Here is a 23,191-nt window from a genome sequence, read left to right on the forward strand (position 1 = left end):
CTCCCTGGCTGTGCCTCCTCTGGCCTGACAGCCCCAGCTCACATGGAGGATGAGCCCTGGGTTCTCAGTTTCCTCACTGGCCTGCCTGCCCTGTCAGTCCGGCTGACTAGGAGCCCTGGCCTTTCCCCATCAGCGCTGGGGACTGTCAGCCTCAGGATCCTGGCTCCTCTTCATCCCTTCCCCTTGCTCCTGGTACTGGGAGAGGGACAACCGAAAGCGCCACTAAGTTTCAATAAGGGGCCACCAGACCACTTACAAGTTGACGATTGGGAAATTTCCCTCACAACAAAGAGGAGGGGGGGGGAGAGAGCAGCCGGTCCCAGTGAAGTCTGTCACAATGAGCTTCTTCAGCATATTTTTCCGAGCCTGATTGAAATGCTCAGGCAGCCCTTCTGTTTGTGGGTGGTGCACGGAGGTCCAATAGCTTTCATTTGTAACCCTCCGCGCAGCTTCTTCATGAGTCATGGCAGGAAGTTAATCCTTCAGCCATTAAGATCTCCCAGGTGAGAACTTTTACCAGCTCAGCTGAGCTTGTCTTTGCATTAGCTGAGTATAGAGGCATTGACCTCCGGGTACTGGATCGTGTAATCTACGATTATCAGTAGAGAGCAGCATCTCACTGCACTGGTCTCAAGGGGCCCTACCAGGTCCACCGCATTCTATCAAAGTAGGTATCCACCAATGGAAGGGGACTAAAGGGGGACCAATGAGTTGGCATTCGGGACAAGAGGCACAAAAGTCTATTGCCACTTAAAATATTCCCAGGCAGAAAAACTAGCTCCAGATTTGGGTGAGGGTTTTCTCCTTACCTAGCTGTCTTGAAAAGGGGACAGCATGTGCCATCCTCAGGACTTCCTGCCAGTATGGTCACGGGATCAGGAGTTAGGTTCGAACTTCTCTGCGCTGGTCACCCTTCTCAAAGTGATAGATTCTCTCTGCTAGGAGTTCAATCCCAGGATATTGGCTGGCTCGCTCCCCATTCACAACACTCAGTTGGTCATAGGCCCAGCCCAGAGTCTCATCTGACTGTTGTTCTCCAATGAAACCTGGACAGAACATCTGTCTCCTGTAGGAGGGATGCCCCTGCTTCTTCACCTGGGAGGGAGACTGGGAGAGCCTCTGGCTAATCGGACCCTGCTTCCCCTGGGTCTGCCTCCTTGGCTACCTCCTCCCAACTCACAGGACCTTCAACCCCTTCCCCTGGGTTGTCTGAGATAGGTGTAGCTGGAGCCTCGGATGGATCCAAATTGCCCCAGAATCTCCCCAGATTATCCCCACATGTTGGCCTGTGTTTAGTAGGGGAAGACAAGTCCGCCATGGATGCATGGTGAATAAGTTGTGTCACCAAGGGGTTCCCAGCTGGTACTAAGCAGTCCCATACTAAGATCTGACCACACCCTGAGTTAACAAGACCTGTCACATTGGCCTCCATTTATCTGAACAAGGGCTGACAAGTTGGCCGGTATTGGTTTCTGAGCCTGGTTCTTGGCAGTTTAGGCCTGTCCATAACGTCAGATAGAGATAGCCAGAGTGGCCACACAAAAAGCAGCCTCCAGCCCTTGGTGGTCAGAGTAAACTCATGACTCTAGCCCTTGGGCAAGATCTTTGCTGTGCACCCACCCTGTCCCAGACCTCTTCTGCTTCCAGATGGGGGCCTGTGGGAGACTCCTGTCAAGTTAATATCTCGTTTTGATGAAATTACAAGTTTAGCTGATAAAGGTTTTAGTATTGCTATAAGAGCCTTAGACTCCAGTAGGGCATTTGACTTGGTACCACATGGCATTTTGATTAAAAACTGGAACAATATAAAATTAACACAGCACGCATTAAATGGATTCATAACTGGCTAGCTGATCGATCTCAAAATTTAATGTAAATGGGGACTGAGTAAGTGTGTTTCCAGTGGGGTCCAGGAGGGAACAGGTTTTGACTCTATGCTGTTTCACATTTTTATCAATGACCTGATAAAGTTTACAGAAAATAGAATAATCGGGTGCATGGTTAATACTGAAGAGGACGGATCACTGATACAGAGCAATCTGGATTGCTTGGGTAAACTGGGAACAAGCAAACAATATGCATTTTAACATGGGTAAATGTAAATGAATGCACCTAGGAACAAAGAATGCAGGCCATACTTACCAGATAGGGAAACGCCCTACTGGGAAGCAGTGACTCTGAAAAAGACTTGGGAGTCATGATGGATAATCAGCTGAACATGAGCTCTCAAGGTGACACTGTGGCCAAAAGAGCTGATGTTATCCTGGGATGCATACATGGGAATATGAAGTAGGAGTAAAGAGGCTAATTTACCTCTGGTTTTGGCACTGGGACAGAAAAGAGCCACAAGGCTGATAAAAGAATTTGAAAACCTGCCTCATAGCGATAGAGTCAAGGGTCTCCATCTATTTAGTTTAATGACGAGAAGGTTGGGGGTGGCTTGATTACAGTCTATAAGTACCTAAATGGGGAACAAATATTTAATAATGGGCTCTTCCATCTAGCAGAGACTGGGATCACATGAGCCAGTGGCTGGAAGCGAAGCTGGACAAATTCTCTTTTTCCCCTTTGAAAAAAAAAAAAAAAGAGCGAACCCAACAATTACCATTGGTAAATCCAATCTCAATTCCTTGTAAATTGGAATCAAATATTAACAGGAAAACAAAACTCTAAAGAGCCAAAGGATAAAAGCACAACCAGCAACATGGATTTATACCGAACAAATCCTGGCTGACAAACCTGGTCATTTTTGAGACAATTACAATATGAGAGCCTGCAAGGTGTGAATGAGGTATAAAGTGCAGCACCGTGGCCTTGGCAACATGTACCTCATCCTGTCATACCTGGAGAGTAACTGCCAATTAGCTGAGGTGTGAGCTTTGCCACGTGGAATGAGCGAAGCCTGAAGGATCATAGACAAAGTGCACTACTACACAGCATGGCTGGACACATTTTGCTAAAAAAATAATTGCTGTAAAAATGGGGTTTTGTCATAAATGAATTTTTTCATGAGAAAGTGTCATTTTCATTTAACAGTTTTTCTACTGTAAATTGCAAAATGAAAAAATTCAAATACTGATTTTGTTTTATTTGGAAATCCAATTTCAGTCTGGTACACAAAAATCCAAATACGGGCAAAATAAGGGACTTTGGTTTTTCCCCTTTTGCTGCCCCTTTCTGTCATTTCCCACAATCGAATGACTAATGACTTTGGGCTGCACATTTTCAATATTTCCTTCTGTTTCTTTTCCCACTCTAACTTTTCAAAACTTGTCCCTCTTTGGGCAAGGAAAAGTGAAGCTGTCTCACTCTGCCCTTTGGTAACATTTGAAAGACTCAGGAAGGTTAGAAAAGTTGCAGAGTGGGGAAAGAAGAAAGGGAAAAAAGACAAAGGGAAGTGTGAAAAATAAACAAAAGCCTGGCTCAGGCCTTGGACAAGACTCCTTTTATCACACAAGGGGCAAATGGGGGCCAGGAGAGTGAGGAAAGGGGCTGAATTAACATTCAAATTTTGAAAAAATTTGAAATGTTTTAAAAAAAACCCCACTCTTTTGGCAAATGTTTGTTTAAAAAAGAAAAGAAAAAGACAAGAACAAATTGTTCCCTTTGGAACCCTGTACAGTGGAAACAACTTCAGAATTAGGAACCTTTCATACAACTTTTGTTTCCATTTTTTGGTTAGGTTTAATTAGCCCTCCCAAATACAGACCAAGCCTGCATTCACTTTATTTCCTGCATTTTGTCACTGCCAGTTCCTAGCCCATCTGCTGCTCTCTGTCCTTCCTCAGTCTTTTTTGGCATTAATGTTTTCCAGAATTGCCCTGTCCCTCTCCATGGCTGTTGTGATAAATGAGGGGGGGGGGGGGGTAGCTCCCTTGTATGGACCCAGCCAGCCAGTTAGCTATAGAATCCATCTTAGTAGCTGTTCTCTACTTGCTTTAACTGTAAAGGGTTAAAGAGTCTGACTGCTATGCATAGTTAGTTAAAGGAAGTGAGCAGGCACCTGGCCAAAAGAGACAATGGGAATGCTGAAACATTTTAAAATTGAAACAAGACTCCCCTTTTGTCTGTCTGTTGTTCTCACGGGAGAGGAGACACAGAGCAGCGATGCTGTAAGAAGCTTGCACCAGGTATGAAAAATGATCAAATCACACCTAGGAACCACTTATTTGAGACCCCCAGGTATGTAAGTAGATTAGGAAATGTCTAAGAAGACACAATTAGGTTTATTATTTTTTATTATTATTATTTATTTTTATTACTTTATTATTTTATTATTTATTATTATTTTTTAATTTCTATAAGGCTTGTAGACTTCTCTGTGCTAAACCCCAAATGCTTTTGTTTTGCTTGTAACCATTAAGCTGGACCTCAAGAAAACCATTTTTGATGCTTAATTATTATATTTCCTTTTTTTAAATCTAGCAATAACCTAAGTTCCAGGTGTATTTTCTTTCTTTTTGTTTTTAATAAAAATTTCCCTTAAACATAAAAAAGAAGCTTACAAGAAGTGGAAGGTTGGACATATGACTAGGGAAGAGTATAAAAATATTGCTCGGGCATGTAGGAATGATATCAGGAGGGCCAAATCGCACCTGGAGCTGCAGCTAGCCAGAGATGTCAAGAGTAACAAGAAGGGTTTCTTCAGGTATGTTGGCAACAAGAAGAAAGCCAAGGAAAGTGTGGGCCCCTTACTGAATGAGGGAGGCAACCTAGTGACAGAGGATGTGGAAAAAGCTAATGTACTCAATGCTTTTTTTGCCTCTGTTTTCACTAACAAGGTCAGCTCCCAGACTGCTGCGCTGGGCATCACAAAATGGGGAAGAGATGGCCAGCCCTCTGTGGAGATAGAGGTGGTTAGGGACTATTTAGAAAAGCTGGACGTGCACAAGTCCATGGGGTTGTGCACGAGTTGCATCCGAGAGTGCTGAAGGAATTGGCAGCTGTGATTGCAGAGCTGTGATTGGCCATTATCTTTGAAAACTCGTTGCGAACCGGGGAAGTCCCGGATGACTGGAAAAAGGCTAATGTAGTGCCAATCTTTAAAAAAGGGAAGAAGGAGGATCCGGGGAACTACAGGCCAGTCAGCCTCACCTCAGTCCCTGGAAAAATCATGGAGCAGGTCCTCAAAGAATCAATCCTGAAGCACTTGCATGAGAGGAAAGTGATCAGGAACAGCCAGCATGGATTCACCAAGGGAAGGTCATGCCTGACTAATCTAATCGCCTTTTATGATGAGATTACTGGTTCTGTGGATGAAGGGAAAGCAGTGGATGTATTGTTTCTTGACTTTAGCAAAGCTTTTGACACGGTGTCCCACAGTATTCTTGTCAGCAAGTTAAGGAAGTATGGGCTGGATGAATGCACTATAAGGTGGGTAGAAAGCTGGCTAGATTGTCAGGCTCAACGGGTAGTGATCAATGGCTCCATGTCTAGTTGGCAGCCGGTACCAAGTGGAGTGCCCCAAGGGTCGGTCCTGGGGCCGGTTTTGTTCAATATCTTCATAAATGATCTGGAGGATGGTGTGGATTGCACTCTCAGCAAATTTACGGATGATACTAAACTGGGAGGAGTGGTAGATACACTGGAGGGGAGGGATAGGATACAGAAGGACCTAGACAAATTGGAGGATTGGGCCAAAAGAAATCTGATGAGGTTCAATAAGGATAAGTGCAGGGTCCTGCACTTAGGACGGAAGAACCCAATGCACAGCTACAGACTAGGGACCGAATGGCTAGGCAGCAGTTCTGCGGAAAAGGACCTAGGGGTGACAGTGGACGAGAAGCTGGATATGAGTCAACAGTGTGCCCTTGTTGCCAAGAAGGCCAATGGCATTTTGGGATGTATACGTAGGGGCATAGCGAGCAGATCGAGGGACGTGATCGTTCCCCTCTATTCGACATTGGTGAGGCCTCATCTGGAGTACTGTGTCCAGTTTTGGGCCCCACACTACAAGAAGGATGTGGATAAATTGGAGAGAGTCCAGCGAAGGGAACAAAAATGATTAGGGGTCTGGAACACATGAGTTATGAGGAGAGGCTGAGGGAGCTGGGACTGTTTAGCCTGCAGAAGAGAAGAATGAGGGGGGATCTGATAGCTGCTTTCAACTACCTGAAAGGGGGTTCCAAAGAGGATGGCTCTAGCCTGTTCTCAATGGTAGCAGATGACAGAACGAGGAGTAATGGTCTCAAGTTGCAGTGGGGGAGGTTTAGATTGGATATTAGGAAAAACTTTTTCACTAGGAGGGTGGTGAAACACTGGAATGCGTTACCTAGGGAGGTGGTAGAATCTCCTTCCTTAGAGGTTTTTAAGGTCAGGCTTGACAAAGCCCTGGCTGGGATGATTTAACTGGGAATTGGTCCTGCTTCGAGCAGGGGGTTGGACTAGATGACCTTCTGGGGTCCCTTCCAACCCTGATATTCTATGATTCTATGATTCCCTCTTTTAAGAACAGGATTGGGGTTTTGTGTCCTAAGAGGTTTGTGCAGGTGTTGTTTAATTAGCTGGTGGCAACAGCTGATTTCCTTTGTTTTTTTTTCCCTCAGCTCTTCCCTGGTTGGGGGTTGAAAAGGCTTGAGGGTGCCCCACAGGGAGGAATTTCCAAGTGTGCCTTCCTGGGTTCCCAAAGGGGTATTTTTGCACTTGGGTGGTGGCAGCATCTACCCATCCAAGGTCACAGAGAAGCTGTAATCTTGGGAATTTAATGCCAACCTGGAGGGGCCAGTATTAATTTTTAGAATCCTTGTGGACCCCCGCCTTCTGCACTCGCAGTGCCAGAGCGGGAAATCAGCCTTGATAGCTGTGTATTCTTGTTATTCGATACAGCTGCAGTTTTCAAGGCTGTTTGTTTCAGTTTGTTTTTTCTTGACCATATTTCACCTCTCCTGTTTCTTCCCTTTTTTATCATTTCTCTGCCCTCAGCCATGTTTCAAACACTTACCATTAGAAGTATTATTATTTGCCTTGCAATAATGCCAAGCAGCCCCAGTCCTGTACCAGGACCACATTGCCCCAGGTGCTGGACAAACCGACAGCATTTCTCAGCTCAGTATCACCAGCAGATTTCAGTAACATACTTCCGGAGCATTAATGATTATTGTTGTTATGGGGGTTAGGTATTTGGTAAGAACTGAAAGTATACAAGACTCCAAGCTAAAGAGAGATCCTTAATACTGACCCTGCAGCTCCTCAGAGCCACCTCCCCAGATCATTGCACTGTCATGCCTCACTCCACCAGCTAGATTTTATGCAACACAATAGTCCTTCTAGCCAAGGTATATTACTGTCATTTGGATCAAATTCTGGTTCCCGGACAGACACAGCCCCTCACTCCTCAAGCCACGTCCATTGCAATCTACAGGTTTCAGAGTAACAGCCATGTTAGTCTGCATTCGCAAAAAGAAAAGGAGTACTTGTGGCACCTTAGAGACTAACCAATTTATTTGAGCATCAGCTTTCGTGAGCTACAGCTCACTTCATCGGATGCATACTGTGGAAAGTGTAGAAGATCTTTTTATACACACAAAGCATGAAAAAATACCTCCCCCCACCCCACTCTCCTGCTGGTAATAGCTTATCTAAAGTGATCACTCTCCTTATAATGTGTATGATAATCAAGGTGGGCCATTTCCAGCACAAATCTAGGGTTTAACAAGAACATCTGAGGAAGGGGGAGGGGGTAGGAAAAAACAAGGGGAAATAGGTTACCTTGCATAATGACTTAGCCACTCCCAGTCTCTATTCAAGCCTAAGTTAATTGTATCCAATTTGCAAATGAATTCCAATTCAGCAGTCTCTTGCTGGAGTCTGGATTTGAAGTTTTTTTGTTGTAATATCGCAACTTTCATGTCTAATCACATGACCAGAGAGATTGAAGTGTTCTCCGACTGGTTCATGAATGTTATAATTCTTGACATCTGATTTGTGTCCATTTATTCTTTTACGTAGAGACTGTCCAGTTTGACCAATGTACATGGCAGAGGGGCATTGCTGGCACATGATGGCATATATCACATTGGTGGATGTGCAGGTGAACGAGCCTCTGATAGTGTGGCTGATGTTATTAGGCCCTGTGATGGTGTCCCCTGAATAGATACGTGGGCACAGTTGGCAACGGGCTTTGTTGCAAGGATAGGTTCCTGGGTTAGTGGTTCTGTTGTGTGGTATGTGGTTGCTGGAGAGTATTTCTTCAGGTTGGGGGGCGGTCTGTAGGCAAGGACTGGCCTGTCTCCCAAGATTTGAGAGAGTGTTGGGTCATCCTTCAGGATAGATTGTAGATCCTTAATAATGCATTGGAGGGGTTTTAGTTGGGGGCTGAAGGTGACGGCTAGTGGTGTTCTGTTATTTTCTTTGTTAGGCCTGTCCTGTAGTAGGTGACTTCTGGGAACTCTTCTGGCTCTATCAGTTTCTTCACTTCCGCAGGTGGGTATTGTAGTTGTAAGAATGCTTGATAGAGATCTTGTAGGTGTTTGTCTCTGTCTGAGGGGTTGGAGCAAATGCGGTTGTATCGCAGAGCTTGGCTGTAGACGATGGATCGTGTGGTGTGGTCAGGGTGAAAGCTGGAAGCATGTAGGTAGGAATAGCGGTCAGTAGGTTTCCAGGATAGGGTGGTGTTTATGTGACCATTGTTTATTAGCACTGTAGTGTCCAGGAAGTGGATCTCTTGTGTGGACTGGTCCAGGCTGAGGTTGATGGTGGGATGGAAATTGTTGAAATCATGGTGGAATTCCTCAAGGGCTTCTTTTCCATGGGTCCAGGTGATGAAGATGTCATCAATATAGCGCAAGTAGAGTAGGGGCGTTAGGGGACGAGAGCTGAGGAAGCGTTGTTCTAAGTCAACCATAAAAATGTTGGCATACTGTGGGGCCATGTGGGTACCCATAGCAGTGTCGCTGATCTGAAGGTATACATTGTCCCCAAATGTAAAATAGTTATGGGTAAGGACAAAGTCACAAAGTTCAGCCACCAGGTTAGCCATGACATTATCGGGGATAGTGTTCTTGACGGCTTGTAGTCCATCTTTGTGTGGAATGTTGGTATAGAGGGCTTCTACATCCATAGTGGCCAGGATGGTTTTATCAGGAAGATCAGTGATGGATTGTATTTTCCTCAGGAAGTCAGTGGTGTCTCGAAGGTAGCTGGGAGTGCTGGTAGCGTAGGGCCTAAGGAGGGAGTCTACATAGCCAGACAATCCTGCTGTCAGGGTACCAATGCCTGAGATGATAAGGCGCCCAGGATTTCCAGGTTTATGGATCTTGGGTAGTAGATAGAATATCCCAGGTCGGGGTTCCAGAGGTGTGTCTGTGCGGATTTGATCTTGTGCTTTTTCAGGGAGTTTCTTGAGCAAATGCTGTAGTTTCTCTTGGTAACTCTCAGTGGGATCAGAGGGTAATGGCTTGTAGAAAGTGGTGTTGGAGAGCTGCCGAGCAGCCTCTTGTTCATATTCCGACCTATTCATGATGACAACAGCACCTCCTTTGTCAGCCTTTTTGATTATGATGTCAGAGTTGTTTCTGAGGCTGTGGATGGCATTGTGTTCCGCACGGCTGAGGTTATGGGGCAAGTGATGCTGCTTTTCCACAATTTCAGCCCGTGCGCGTCGGCGGAAGCACTCTATGTAGAAGTCCAGTCTGCTGTCTCGACCTTCTGGAGGAGTCCACCTAGAATCCTTCCCTGGATTTGTGCTGGAAATGGCCCAACTTGATTATCATACACATTGTAAGGAGAGTGGTCACTTTAGATAAGCTATTACCAGCAGGAGAGTGGGGTGGGGGAAGGTATTTTTTCATGCTTTGTGTGTATAAAAAGATCTTCTACACTTCCCACAGTATGCATCCGATGAAGTGAGCTATAGCTCACGAAAGCTTATGCTCAAATAAATTGGTTAGTCACTAAGGTGCCACAAGTACTCCTTTTCTTATTGCAATCTACGGTACCGTTCCTCAAATGCAGCCACCATAGCCACATGCGACCACCAGGGGGTTTACCTGCGGCCACAACAGCTTCCTGGGCTGTGATGGGGGGGCACAAAGCACCGACCCCTCCCTCTCTATTGCTCCTGGAAGTGCCACTCTGCACGTCTCTGGAGACAGGTGTGGCACAGCACTGAAGGAGTAAGGGGAGTTCTCTACCTGGGGGAAAATGCGGGGGGGCTTAGTGGGGCTCAGATTTCAGCCCTACAGTGGTTGGCTGGTGGCGACTCAAGGAGCCTGGTTGCAGACTAGGGCTACAGCCATGGGGCTTCAGACTCCAACCCCTGGCTGCGTAGTGGCAGGCTCCAATCTCTGGTTCTGGCTGTGTGGCACTGTCAAGGCTGAATCCCCACTCTGGCACTCTGAGTGCAGAAGCTGGGGGCCTGCAAGAATTCTAAAAATTAATACTAGCCACTCCAGGCTGGTATTAAAGTCCCAAGGCCACAGCTTCTCTCTGACCTTGGCCAGGTAAATGCTGCCACCACCCAAATGCAAAAAAAACCCCAAACCCTTGGGCCTAGGAAGGAGCACTTGGGAATTCCTCTCTGTGGGGTACCCTCAAGCCCTTTCAACCCCCCCTCCCTCCGGAGGAAAAGCTGAGAAAGGAAACAAAGGAAATCAGCTGTGGCCACCAGCTAATCAAACAGCATATGCAGAAACCTCTTAGGACACAAAAATCCAAATCTTTCTTAAAAAAGTAAATTTTATTTAAACAAAAAGAAAGAAAATACATCTAGAACTTAGGCTTTTGCTAGATTTTAAAAGAGCAATTGCCAAAAATTAAGCACCCAAAATAACTTTCTTGGAGGTTCAGTTTAAAGGTTACAAGCAAACAAAAGCATCTGGTGTTAGCATTGAGGAGATCCACAAGCCAAAATAAAGAAAAAACCTGATCACATTTATCTAAACATTCCCCATCCAAATAATTCCTTCTAGATATGGAAGGTGATTTTTCATACCTGGTTCAAACTTCACACAGCATTCCTGCTTACACCATTGCTGCTCCATTTCCCTGCAGCCTAGAGAGCAACAGACAAAGGGAAAGTTTTCTTTCCCCATTTTAAAAAGTTCCAGCCTTCCCATTGGCTCTTTTGGTCAGGTGCCCACTTTTTTTTTTCTTTACCTGAGGGACTTTTTAACCCTTTACAGGTAAAGCAAGTAAAGAACAGCTACCAAGAGGGATTTACAGCTAACTTGCTGGCTGGGTGTCCATCAAAGGGAGCTATCCCCCCAATTTATTTATCACAGGCGCCGACCCCTAATCCTGCCGGAGGCCACTGGCCCCAGGCACTGACCCACATCTGTATATTCCGACCCTCAGCCCTACTCACTGACCCGGGTGCCAGCCCTAGGCAGCAACCCTGAGTTCCAGCAGCTGCTGGTGCTGGGTGCAAATCTCTGGTGCTAGCCTTGGGCTCCTGTGGTTGCTGGCTCTGGATGCTGCCCCTTAGCCCTGGACATGTGGCAGCAGGTGCAGACCCCAAGCACAAGCCCCAACCCTGGCTGTGTGCTCCAACCCCCAGCCCTGGCCGCTGTCCCCGGGCACTGCTCCTGGATGTTGACCCAAGTTCTAGCAGGTGCTGACCTGCAGGCCCAGTCATGCAGCAGCAGGCTCCAGTGGGTGCTGGCCCAGGACACTGACTCCTAGCCCTGGCTGTGCAGCATCAGGCGCGGACCCCAAGCAGTGACCCTATGTGCCAACCCCTGGCCCTGATTGCACAGCAGCAGGTGCCGGCTCTAGATGCTGATCCCCAGCTGCATGGCAGTGGGCGCCAATCCCCAGCCCTGGGCCTGCAACGGTGGGCGCCGACCCTGGGCTCCAGTGGGTGCTAGCCCAGGATGCTGACCCCCACCTCCGACCAAACAGTGGCGGGGGCCCTGCATCCATTGCCCCTGGCTCCCTCTGCTTCATCTCCCACCCCTCCATCCAGGTCAGAAATTGCCAGGACTTGCTGTGAAAAGTGATATTAACAAACATACAAATGACAGGTTTCAGAGTAGCAGCCGTGTTAGTCTGTATTCGCAAAAAGAAAAGGAGGACTTGTGGCACCTTAGAGACTAACCAATTTATTAGAGCATAAGCTTTCGTGAGCTACAGCTCACTTCCTCAGGAAGTGAGCTGTAGCTCACGAAAGCTTATGCTCTAATAAATTGGTTAGTCTCTAAGGTGCCACAAGTCCTCCTTTTCTTTTTGCGAAACATACAAATATCACTTTTTTATCATTATTTTTATCATTGACTCTGCAAAAAAACCTACTGTACATAAATAACTTACAATGATTTGGATCTCTATACACACATATTTAGTTGTTTTTCCTAAAATTAATAAAGTGTTTTAGGGGAAAGTGTCAGAGCGGCTGCCAGCAAGAGTTGGTGGCTGCACTCTGAGGCCACCAAAAAAATGTTTGAGCAAACCCCTTATGATACTGTCTGTAGCCAATGAGAGGCCTCAGGGTGAGCAAGGGCAGCAGACTCAGGCCGTTTGGGAGCAAGGTTTCCAAAATTACAACTTGATCTTCCTTCCCTGCACCCCTAGGATCCTGCGAATGCTCATTATTGCATTTCACGGCAGGTGGCACTGACTGCTGGGAAGAGCTCCATTCACCCCAGCCGGTCTGGTCACTCCACTGTCCCTGGCAGGGCTGAGCCGTTGACATCACAAAGGTGGGGAGGACAGAGGACAGTTGCACTGCTTGGCCAATGGGAGACACAATAACCACAGCCAAACATGGACAGGGAGAGGAATGGGGTGCTATGGGGATGGGTGCAAATCGGTGCATGGGGATGGAACTGACCGAAGGATCGTTTAGTCTGAAAGCATGAAAAATCTCTCTTTCTTTGATTCTTATACAGATGCCCACAGAGTAGGGTCATTTTGTGGACAATTCACAGAGTAGGTTCTTACCAATTACAAAGCAACTGTCCATCACACGCCGTCATAAAGAAACCAACGTTGCAGGGCCAAATTCATCCCTGGCACACCTCTGCTGGAGTCAATACTTACACCAGGGATGAACTTGACTGAGAAAACTTAGCCAGGAAAAATATCAGACCAGTGAGGTCTGCTGTGAAATAGTCTCCCAGGTGACACAACCAGGCTGGAGAAAACACCAGTGACTGTAGAGAAAAGACCAACCCTGCCCTAGCAGAGACCTGGGCTGTATGATCTAATAACTCTTAATTTCTAACACACACCTATCAAAGCCCACACTCTGCTCAGCTTCCTCAGACCGCTAGCCGCTGGACTTCGGGGCTGAGATTAGCAGGGTCAAGCACGAAGGAGTTATAATTGCAAATATTTGAATCATCAGCTGCTAAGGTGGTAGTGTATGGCCGCCAGGCCCAATGCTAGCCTTAGGACAGAGAAAACTCCAACGCTTGAGTATTTTGAGGCAGAGATTTTTTCCGTCCAACTAGAGTTGGGAAAAAAAATTCATGAAAATTGGAGGTCACTGCAGAGCTTGCTAATGGAAATCTCTGAGTGGCTTGGGGTTATTTTTTCTTTTCCAATTAACATCACCTGCTCTGACTGGGGAGTTCACACCACTCACATGTTAAGTAAATTGGTGTCTGGATTTTTATGAGCTTTGGCATGAAGGAGTAGCCAGTGAACCAAGAGAAATCCAGAGCTTTGGGATCTCGGGTGCCCAGGATTTTCCAACTTGCGTCTAAACCAAAGGATTGATTGAGAGAAACCTTTGGTGAGACTCAAGAACCCTGGGCGATCATGCTGATGCAATTTATCATGAAATATTGTTGTGTAAGTCCATTCTTCCAGAACCTCCTCCCGCTGCTGGAGTTTCATTTGGGTTATTTATGCATCGGTGATGTGTTCTGAATGCCTCGCTTACATTGATGGATATTATACTTGATGTCTTTCCTTCTGTCCCTTTGGTGGTGCGAACGTGAGAAAGGGCACTGAACTTTCGATGACTCTCTTGTATAACTAAAAAAAAAAAGAAAGTTTTTTTTTCTCTGGGTTCAAAAGTTCAGCGCGCGTCAAGAGGCATCAGCTTCTCGGCACCGAGGCGTGAAGGGCGGGGGGCTTTCGGGGAGGGCTTTATAGCTGACGAAAGATAATTATTCTGGGACACAAATTTGGGAATTCTCACCCTTGCCAGCCTCGCAAACCCCTGCGTTTGGAAAATGACTTGCTGTGACCTTGGCACCCCACCGCGACGGTTCACCATGCCACGAGGAGCTCGCGGCAAAAGCAGGAATCTCTCCTCATTTCATCCAGTGCATTAGCATCGCCTCCGGGTCCCCTTGGTCTGCACTTTGCTGAGGTTTGTAGAACCAAAAAACAAGGGCCTTTGTTGGGAGAGATAGGAGGAGGGCAAAGGAAGGAGAGTGAAGTGAGAAATCCCACTAATTCCAGCCTTCTCCAGGAATTCTCACAAAAAATTCAGGACCAGGACCTTCCCAAGTTCAAACCGCCTTCCACACAGACTCACACAAGGCAGCAGAAAGGCCATTAAGTCTGAAATTGAGTGTGCTGGCAACACCAGTTTACTGTGGAAAGGAGCCATCATGTCAGGTGGCCAAGAAAAACCGAACCCACTTCTGTGCATGGAAAAAACGTTCCTCTCTAGTTAAAGAGAGTGGCTTTTTAAAGTAAAAAGAAAAGGAGGACTTGTGGCACCTTAGAGACTAACCAATTTATTTGAGCATGAGCTTTCGTGAGCTACAGCTCACTTCATCGGATGCATACTGTGGAAACTGCAGAAGACATGATATACACAGAGACCATGAAACAATACCTCCTCCCACCCCACTCTCCTGCTGCTAATAGCTTATCTAAAGTGATCATCAAGTTGGGCCATTTCCAGCAGAAATCCAGGTTTTCTCACCCTCCGCCTCCCCACACACAAACTCACTCTCCTGCTGGTAATAGCCCATCCAAAGTGACCACTCTCTTTACAATGCGTATGATAATCAAGGTGGGCCATTTCCAGCACAAATCCAGGTTTTCTCACCCCCCACTCCCCTCCAAAAACCACACACGCAAACTCACTCTCCTGCTGGTAATAGCTTATCCAAAGTGACCACTCTCCTCACAATGTGTATGAAAATCAAGGTGGGCCATTTCCAGCACAAATACAGGTTTTCTCACCCCCCACCCTCTTTTTTCAAAAAAACACACACACAAAAACTCATTCTCCTGCTGGAAATAGCTTATCCAAAGCGACCACTCTCCCTACAATGTGCATGATCCAGGTTTTCTCACCCCCCCACCCCCATACACACACAAACTCACTCTCCTGCTGGTAATAGCTAATCCAAAGTGACCACTCCCCCTACAATGTTCATGATAATCAAGGTGGGCCATTTCCAGCATAAATCCAAGTTTAACCAGAATGTCGGGGGGGGGTAGAAAAAAACAAGGGGAAATAGGCTACCTTGCATAATGACTTAGCCACTCCCAGTCTCTATTTAAGCCTAAATTAATAGTATCCAATTTGCAAATGAATTCCAATTCAGCAGTTTCTCGCTGGAGTCTGGATTTGAAGTTTTTTTGTTGTAAGATAGTGACCTTCATGTCTGTGATTGCGTGACCAGAGAGATTGAAGTGTTCTCCGACTGGTTTATGAATGTTATAATTCTTGAAATCTGATTTGTGTCCATTTATTCTTTTACGTAGAGACTGTCCAGTTTGACCAATGTACATGGCAGAGGGGCATTGCTGGCACATGATGGCATATATCACATTGGTGGATGTGCAGGTGCATGGCCCACCTTGATTATCATACGCATTTTAAAGAGAGTGGTCACTTTGGATGGGCTATTACCAGCAGGAGAGTGAGTTTGTGTGGGGGGAGGCGGAGGGTGAGAAAACCTGGATTTCTGCTGGAAATGGCCCAACTTGATGATCACTTTAGATAAGCTATTAGCAGCAGGAGAGTGGGGTGGGAGGAGGTATTGTTTCATGGTCTCTGTGTATATAATGTCTTCTGCAGTTTCCACAGTATGCATCCGATGAAGTGAGCTGTAGCTCAACTCATGCTCAAATAAATTGGTTAGTCTCTAAGGTGCCACAAGTGCTCCTTTTCTTTTTGCGAATACAGACTAACACAGCTGTTACTCTGAAACCTTTTTAAAGTAAATGGCTGTCTCAGAATGAAAGGCCAAGGGTCTAAATGGAGAACTGAGCCACACAACTACCCGGGCAGAGAAACACTGATGGCTTGGCTTTATTCTCATACAGCCATTCCTTAATGCTCTTATGTGTCCTCAGGGGTGAGGGCAGGAAAACAAACTCCAGCTTTCTGCAGCAGAGTTACCAGGGGCGAGGGGCATTCGTCTCCACACCAGTGTCTGTTTTCAGGGTGCTGCAGAGTATTTCCAACTGATGCCATCTGTTTGCCTGGGGAATGGTGCTTTGTGGCTGCTGGGGGGCACACGCTGGTCAGGAAGACACAGGGGGGACAGATGGAGACAGAGACAAAGGATAGACTTTCCTCTCTTACTCCGCCGTGGTCCCTGACTTTGCCTGTGGGCAATCTTCATTTCTTCCTCCCGGTGTCGTTGAGTTCTCACCCCCAGGAGCTGCCATTCCCTGTACTTTCCTATCAACTTGAATACTCTGCCATGGTGCCTCTGTGGTCCCAGGGCTTTAACATGCCTCACTTAGGTTCCCTAGGAGAGCCCCGTAGAGCTCCCAGCCCACTGGGCTTGTATAATTATCCCCATTTTCTGGCTGAGTAACCTGAGGTGCAGGGAGGGTAAGTGACTTGCCCAAGGTTACACAATGAGTCAGCAGAAAAGCCAGAAATAAACCTTTGCAAGCAGCCCTGTCCCCCACCCTTCCCCACCTGGCTGTCAGCCCTGGCTAGGAACACACCTCCCCTCTGCGCACAGGGCAGCCTCTGACCTTGCTGCTAACAAGGGAGAGGAAAGACAAGAGAACAGAGTGCACTTCACACATCAGGTAGCCTCTCAGGCCTGGTCTACACTAGGATGTGAGGTCGAATTTAGCAGCATTATCTCGATTTATCCCTGTACCCGTCCACATGACGAAGCCCTTTTTTCGACTTAAAGGGCTCTTAAAATCGATTTCTTTACTCCACCCCCAACAAGGGGATTAGTGCTGAAATCGGCCTTGCCGGGTCAAATTTGGGGTACTGTGGACACAATTCGACGGTATTGGCCTCCAGGAGCTATCCCAGCGTGCTCAGTTGTGACCGCTCTGGACAGTGCTCTCAACTCAGATGCACTGGCCAGGTAGACAGGAAAAGGCCCACAAACTTTTGAATTTCATTTCCTGTTTGGCCAGCGAGGCGAGCTCACCTGCACAGATCACCATGCAGAGCTCATCATCACAGGAGATCATGCAGTCCCAAAATCGCCGAACAGCTCCAGCATGGACCGAACGGGAGGTACGGGATCTGATCGCTATACGGGGAGACGAATCTGTGCTGGCAGAACTCCGTTCAAAAAGACGAAACGCCAAAATATTTGAAAAAATCTCCAATGGCATGAAGGACAGAGGTTATAACAGGGACCTGCAGCAGTGCCGTATGAAACTTAAGGAGCTAAACGGCCACTCCGGTTCAGAGCCCCAGATGTGCCGCCTCTATGATGAACTGCGTGCCATTCTAGGAGGTGCAGCTACCACTACCCCAACCCTGTGCTTTGACTCCTTCCAAGGAATGGGAGGCAACACGGAAGTGGATTTTGGGGGCGAGGAAGATGATGATGAGGAGGAGGTTGTAGACAGCTCACAGCAAGGAGACAGAAACCGGTTTCCCCAACAGCCAGGATCTGTTTATCACCCTAGACCTGGACCCAGTACCCCCTGAACCCACCCAAGGTAGGTTCCCGGACCCTGAAGGAGGAGAAGGGACCTCTGGTGAGTGTACCTTTGTAAATATTATACATGGTTTAAAAGCAAGCATGTTTAATGATTAATTTGCCCTGGCATTCACGGCCAGTACAGCTACTGGAAAAGTCTATTAACGTGTCTGGGGATGGAGCGGAAATCCTCCAGGGACATCTCCATAAAGCTCTCCTGGATGTACTCCCAAAGCCTTTGCAAAAGGTTTCTGGGGAGAGCAGCCTTATTCCATCCTCCATGGTAGGACACTTTACCACACCAGGCCAGTAGCACGTAGTCGGGAATCATTGCAGAACAAAGCATTGCAGTGTATGGTCCCTGCATTCAAGCAACATCCGTTCTTTATCTCTCTGTGTTACCCTCAGGAGAGTGATATCATTCATGGTCACCTGGTTGAAATAGGGTGGTTTTAGTAAGTGGACATTCAGAGGTGCCTGTTCCTGCTGGGCTGTTTGCCTGTGGCTGAACAGAAATCTTCCCTGCTCTTAGCCACGCGGTGGGGGGAAGGGTGAAGTGATCATCCCAGAGAATTGGCGGGGGGGTAGTTGGGTTTCTGCTGCACGTGAACCCAGAAACCGCAGCCCCTCCTTTTAAATTGCCAACCCATTTTTAATGGCCAACCCAATGGCTACTTCGTATAGGAAATGAGGGTGCTGCTCTTTGAAACCATTCCCACATGTTATGAAGGGGATAATAACATGTAATAACAATGGGAATATTGGTTTCGTTGAGGTCTGAGCGAGTCAGTAAACTGCGCCAGTGACCCTTTAAACGTCCAAATGCACACTCTACCACCATTCTGCTCTTGCTCAGCCTATAGTTGAACAGCTCCTGACTACTGTCCAGGGTGCCTGTGTATGGCTTCATGAGCCAGGGCATTAAGGGGTAGGCTGAGTCCCCAAGGATAACTATAGGCATTTCAACATCCCCAACAGTTATTTTCTGGTCTGGAAAGTAAGTCCCTTGCTGCAGCTGTTGAAACAGACCAGAGTTCCTGAAGATGCGAGCATCATGTACCTTTCCCGGCCATCCCAGGTTGATGTTGGTGAAATGTCCCTTGTGATCCATCAGTGCTTGCAGCACCATTGAAAAGTACTTCTTTCGGTTTATGTACTCACTGCCTTGGTGCTCCGGTGCCAAGATAGGGATATGGATTCCATCTATCACCCCACCACAATCCCATTGCAGCAAAGCCATCCACTATGACCTGCACATTTTCCAGAGTCACTACCCTTGATATCAGCAACTCAGTGATAGTGTCATAAATATAAAGGGAAGGGTAACCATCTTTCTGTATACAGTGCTATAAAATCCCTCCTGGCCAGAGGCAAAACCCTTTCACCTATAAAGGGTTAAGAAGCTAAGGTAACCTAGCTGGCACCTGACCCAAAATGACCAATGAGAGGACAAGACACTTTCAAATCTGGGGGTGGGGGGGACAAAGTGTTGGTCTGTCTGTGTGATGCTTTTGCCAGGAACAGATCAGGAATGCAGACTTACAACTCCTGTTAAATTAGAAAGTAATCTAGCTAGAAATGCGTTAGATTTCCTTTTGTTTAATGGCTGGTAAAATAAGCTGTGCTGGATGAAATGTATATTCCTGTTTTTGTGTCTTTTTGTAACTTAAGGTTTTGCCTATAGGGATTCTCTATGTTTTGAATCTGATTACCCTGTCAGGTATTTACCATCATGATTTTACAGAGGTGATTCTTTTACCTTTTCTTTAATTAAAATTCTTCTTTTAAGAACCTGATTGATTTTTCATTGTTCTTAAGATCCAAGGGTTTGGGTCTGTGTTCACCTGTACAAATTGGTGAGGATTCTTATGAAGTCTTCCCTAGGAAAGGGGGTGTAGGGCTTGGGGGGATATTTTGGGGGAAGATATCTCCAAGTGGGCTCTTTCCCTGTTCTTTGTTTAAAACGCTTGGTGGTGGCAGCATACGGTTCAAGGACAACGCAAAGTTTGTACCTTGAGGAAGTTTTTAACCTAAGCTGGTAAGAATAAGCTTAGGAGGTCTTTCATGCAAGTCCCCACATCTGTACCCTAGAGTTCAGAGTGGGGAAGGAACCTTGACAGATAGCGTTGGCTACTTGCATCACAGCAGCCCCCACAGTAGATTTGCCCACTCCAAATTGATTCCCGACTGACCGGTAGTCATCTGGCATTGCAAGCTTCCACAGGGCTATCACCACTCACTTCTCAACTATGAGGGCTGCTCTCATCTTGGTATTCTTGCGCTTCAGGGCAGGGGAAAGCAAGTCACAAAGTTCCATAAAAGTGCCCTTACGCATGTGAAAGTTTTGCAGCCACTGGGAATCATCCCAGACCTGCAACACTATACAGTCCCACCACTCTGTGCTTGTTTCCCGGGCCCAGAATCAGCGTTCCACACCATGAACCTGCCCAACTGACACCATGATGTGCACATTGCAGGGGCCTGCACTTTGTGAGAAGTCTATGTCCATCTCCTCTTCACTCTCGTCACCATGCTGCAGTTGCCTCCTCCTCCCCTGGTTTCGCTTTTCTTGCAGGTTATGGTTCTGCATATCCTGCTGGATAACGCGCACGGTGTTTATAGTGCTCATAATTGCCGCGGTGATCTGAGCGGCCTCCATGTTCCCAGTGCTATGGCGTCTGCACTGAAAAAAGGCGTAAAACGATTGTCTGCTGTTGCTCTGACGGAGGGAGGGGCAACTGACATCATGGCTTACAGGGTTGGCTTACAGGGAATTAAAATCAACATGGCTTTGCATCAAGGAGAAACAGAATGGCCCCCTCAAGGATAGAACTCAAAACCCTGGGTTTAGCAGTCCATTGATTTCACGGAGGGAGGGAGAAGAAAATGAATGCAAAACAAATCTGGTCTATTTCTTGTTTTGATCTACTTCATCTATCTTTATACATCTTGTTGGCAGCAGACGGTGCAGTATGACTGCTGGCCATCATCATCTCCTGGATGCTCGGCAGCAGACGGTGCAGTAGGACTGAATTGCCATGAGATGAAACTTAAAAGGGTAATGACCTGGCTGAGTCACTCCCATGTTTGCCCAGGTGCCCTTGATTGACCTCACCGAGATTGTCTAAAAGAGCACCTTGGAGTACGTCAGCGATGGCTACCAGTCATACTGCACTGTCTGGTGACTTCTGGGTACTCTTCTGGCTCTGTCAATCTGTTTCTTCACTTCAGCAGGTGGGTATTGTAGTTGTAAGAACTCTTGATAGAGATCATGTAGGTGTTTGTCTCTGTCTGAGGGGTTGGAGCAAATGCGGTTGTATGGTAGAGCTTGCTGAAGACAATGGATCATGTGGTGTGGTCTGGATGAAAGCTGGAGGCATGTAGGCTAGGAATAGCGGTCAGTAGGTTTCCGGTATAGTGTGGTGTTTACGTGACCATTGCTTATTAGCACCGTAGTGTCCAGGAAGTGGATCTCTTGTGTGGACTGGTCCAGGCTGAGGTTGATGGTGGGATGGAAATTGTTGAAATCATGGTGGAATTCCTCAAGGAATTTCCATGGAAAAGAAGCCCTTGCGGATTTTTTTTTTCCTCTCCTCCTGGTAATAGCTCACCTTGATTGATTACTCTTGTTATAGTGTGTTTGGTAACACCCATTGTTTCATGTTCTCTGTGTGTATATATATCTTCCTACTGTATTTTCCACTGCATGTATCCGATGAAGTGGGGTTTAGCCCATGAAAGCTTATGCTCAAATAAATTTGTTAGTCTCTAAGGTGCCACAAGTACTTCTGTTCTTTTTGCAGATACAGACTAACACGGCTGCTACTCTGAAACCGGTTCTAATGTAATCAATACTTTCTCTACTTATAGCTCAGCCAAATCTTTGTTTCAACACATATGGCCTCACACCCTTTGGTCTACAGGTGATGAAAATGTTTGAATATTCAAAATTTTAACAATTTTTTTTTGGCAAAAAGTTTTCCATTTTTGACCAGCTTTGGGAATGAATAACATTTTTTCAAAATAAAAATTTCAGCTAATATCATTGGTAAACCTTTTATTCTTCTGTATTTTTGACCAGCTCTCTTTTGACCTTCGTATTTCCAAGATAGCAGCGGACCAGTGCTGTAATCCAAACCTGATGTACTTGTCCTTGCCTCGTACCTGCTCCTGGTCCAAATTGAGGCCTGTCTTTCAATGAGCACCATGCGGGCTGGACTCTTTTCACTGTGAGCAGCTGATTGACTTCAATATAGGGGGTCTGCCCTGTGGAACAACTTACAGGACCATATATTCATGGCGTTCATGATTTTCCTTTCTGTCCTTGATCCCTGAGGCTAACCTCCTGCATAGCCCAGGCCAGAAAAGGTCACCCAATGATCCCTGCATCCGGTCCATAACTTTTAGTAGAGCTCGGGCAGATCTTTTAGAAGCAGACACCCAATCTTGGAGGTTCTCCATTTTATTTGTTCTTTCAGGACTGGTGCCTTAGAGCACACATACAGTGTTGCCAAGTTTCTCAATTTTATCGTGAGTCTTGTGATTTCTGGTGTATTTCATAGAGCCCAGCACCTGGAGTCAAGTGACTGGAGGAGACTTAAACCAAGTCAGTTTCTGGCCTTGGTGGCTGCAAAGAAAATCTGGAAACATGAAGCTAGTGCAGCCTGACAAATCAGAAACCAGAAGGCAAACTACTTTATTCAGTTTAGCTCTAGCAACATAAACTAAAAAAATGCCTCTCTCATACTTCAATAAGTGTCCACACAGGAGTTATACTGGTATAACTAGATTGGTTTAAATTCACACCTAGGCTTATACCAGTCTAACATTCCCACGTAGACAAGCGCTTGGTGTAGGAACCTACACAGCCTGATAACACAGCTGTATGTAGCCACTTCATAACAAGGCTGCTCCCTCTTTATACCCCACTTCAGGCAAAAGACAACCAGTCCCTCACCCAGCAGCCCCCACCTGGAGTGGGGGGAAAGAGCATGGAACCATTAGATTTGAGGGGAACAGGAAGTCTGGAAGACTGCTTTACTGAGGGGTTGTCTCCTGTGTCACCGAGTGAGGGAGAAGGTTCCTCAGGAAGTCCCCTATTAAAATCTGGGCAGAACATCCCTGGACAGATGGAAGCAACCAGCCTCAGAGATCCCCAGCATGTTTGGGGGATAATTACTGAACTATTGGCCACTGTGCTTAGACCCCAGCAGAGCAGCCAGGTCCCCACTGACACTGAGGCTAGAAAAGTCACTCTCAGCTCTGGGTGATCTGCTGCAGATCTTGACAAACAATTGTGCTCATTTTTCCAAGCTGCTATCTGAAGTGTTAGAATCATAGAATCATAGAATATCAGGGTTGGAAGGGACCCCAGAAGGTCATCTAGTCCAACCCCCTGCTCGAAGCAGGACCAATTCCCAGTTAAATCA

This window comes from Lepidochelys olivacea (genome assembly GCF_965140295.1).
Source record: "Lepidochelys olivacea isolate rLepOli2 genome assembly, chromosome: 18".
NCBI classification, from domain to species: domain Eukaryota; kingdom Metazoa; phylum Chordata; order Testudines; family Cheloniidae; genus Lepidochelys; species Lepidochelys olivacea.